Genomic DNA, 2,516 nt, shown 5'->3' with positions numbered 1-2,516 from the left:
TCGCGCTGTCAGTGCGCACAGCGCTCTGATTGGTCCGCGCAGTGAGGAGGAACGCTGCTGATTGGCTGGAAGATACTGTGTTATTACCTCATGTAAAAACAGGCAACTGAATAACTGTTTACACCTTTCATGGTGAAATGTCGAACCATAGTTAAAGGTTTTATTTAGTATTTATTTCAAACAAAGCTTTATTAATTACCCTTGCACATGACACTTTAATAATATACTTTTTTAATATATTCCTATTTGTTTGTTTACCATATTTTTACATTTTATTGTACATTTCAATATGTTTCTATTTTTAAATCATGTCTTGTATTTTGTGTTGATTGTTGTCATGCACCATCCACCATGTCAAATTCCTTGTATGTGCAATGTACTTTCACAATTAAACGGTTCTGATTCTGATTAAGTTCATAACAAGTTTACAGTTCATAAATACATAAACAATATATAAATATACATGCATAATATAGAAAAACCGGTACAGATATGTTTGTGCCACGGGAGGATTTTTTTATAGTTTTATGCTGATCTATTACCAAGAAACGTCTGGTTACTCTCATTTAAAACATGTAATGCTGACAAAGAGTTGGATAAGTTATTTTTTTTTACATTTATTCAACAGGTGTAAACTCAAATTATAATCTTTGTAGAAAAAGGTGAATCAGAGTGGTATGACGGCAGGTGGAAGTCTACTGTCAGACATGTGGCACACAGTACCGCCACCTGATGCATATGCAAGTTCCATGCAAAAGTGAATTGCAATAAATAAATCTGCTAGTCGGGAGCTATACCCAGCATGCATTTCTTCATGATTGTACATTAACAGTGACCATTTGTAAACATCTACCCTATCAGAGTCTTCTATAAACAATGATTCTAAACTGTCAGGCAACAGTTTTATAAAGGAACACATAACGTCACATACGTGCGTGCTGTGGCCGACAGATAAGCAGAAATGTTAACGCTAGAGGGTGGTAGCTTCTAAATGACTTGACTAGGCTAACTTATTTACCCTCAAATGTAAGAAATAACTTTATATATAATAGTTATGGATATTATTAAAATTATGTTTGTAAATACTGAATAATTTAATGACACACTTTGCTGTTGAAACCTGGAATCATTTTGAAAATGTGCAAAATGTCTTCTTGTTCCTCCTCTGCTTCAACTTCCTCCCTTTCTGAGAGTGAGAGTGAGAGAGAGGGAGAGAGAATGAGAGGGAGAGGGAGAGAGAGAGAATGACAGAGAGAGAGAGAGAGAGAATGACAGAGAGAGAGAGGGAGAGAGAGAGAGACGCTGGTTGCAGCTTTGAAGGGGAGCTTTGTAAATGGATGCTCAGATGAACGCCAAGTTGTTTTGCAAACCAAAACACACACACACACACACTCACACACACACACACACACACACACACACACACACACACACACACACACACCCCGTGCAGGAGATGAAGGCAGTGTTGTTTTACAGAGGAACAGACTCAGTCTTTTATCCAGCTCAGTAAGAAGACTAAGACACCATAGACACACAGACTCTGGGTTTACAGGAGGAGGCTGCAGTCATTCTTAACAACAACAAACCAAACCTTTCTTTTACACATAAACAGTTACACCTGTTCAGAGTCTTTGGAAATGCATCTAAAGTAGCTTTTTTTAACACACAAAATCAAGTTAAAGTTAAATCAATATATATATATATATATTTAAAAAGCACATCAGCCCCATATGTCTGTCTCATACTGCTGAAGACAAATGTTTCTGGAAGCTTTTACTCAGTTTTGTTAAAGATGTTTAGAATTATTTTACTCCCTCGGTTCTGGTCAGCTGGGTCGGGCTGTGCTCCTTCATCCCCATCCTCCTCATCCTCCTCATCCTCATCCTCATCATCAGTGTGTGTTTGTGTGCAGTTGCAAACAAAAGTCGTGGGCTGGCCGATCACACTGTCGCCTTTGTTCTGCAGAAGAAGAAAAACAGTCACATTTCCACCAAAGAGAACGAGAGAATATAGCCGCGCACACACACACACACACACACACACACACACAGCGTTAAAAAACATATTATTAAATGCATCATCAAGTCACATATACATCTATCTTAATGTACAAAACAACTGTCATAAAACTACTTAACTTCATTTCAGAGGTTCTCAGATTCAATAACTTGTAATCATAAGTATATAACAACAATAATAATAAGAGTAATGCTGGTATGAAATTCACAAGTGATGTACACATGAATGCATCAATGATTATAATTCAATACTATTATATGTATTCACTCCTAGTTCACTTGTGCAGTATTTTGGCCTATTCTCTGTTACTTTTATGGTTTTTATTCGATTTGTATTCGATTTATTACATTGTTTTTCTTCATCAAAGGACGTGTGGTTAGCTAAGAGGAACAAAAGAAGCAAAGAGTGAGAAAAAGAGAGAAAGAAAGAAAGGAAACTATGCTTCTGTCTATTTCTGTGGGTGTTCAGCCGTTGACGTTCTCTGTTGCCTCCCA

This window comes from Anarrhichthys ocellatus, unplaced genomic scaffold (genome assembly GCF_004355925.1).
Source record: "Anarrhichthys ocellatus isolate YVR2014 unplaced genomic scaffold, GSC_Weel_1.0 scaffold21, whole genome shotgun sequence".
NCBI lineage: Eukaryota > Metazoa > Chordata > Actinopteri > Perciformes > Anarhichadidae > Anarrhichthys > Anarrhichthys ocellatus.
Note: the sequence above shows the minus strand (reverse complement) of the source record.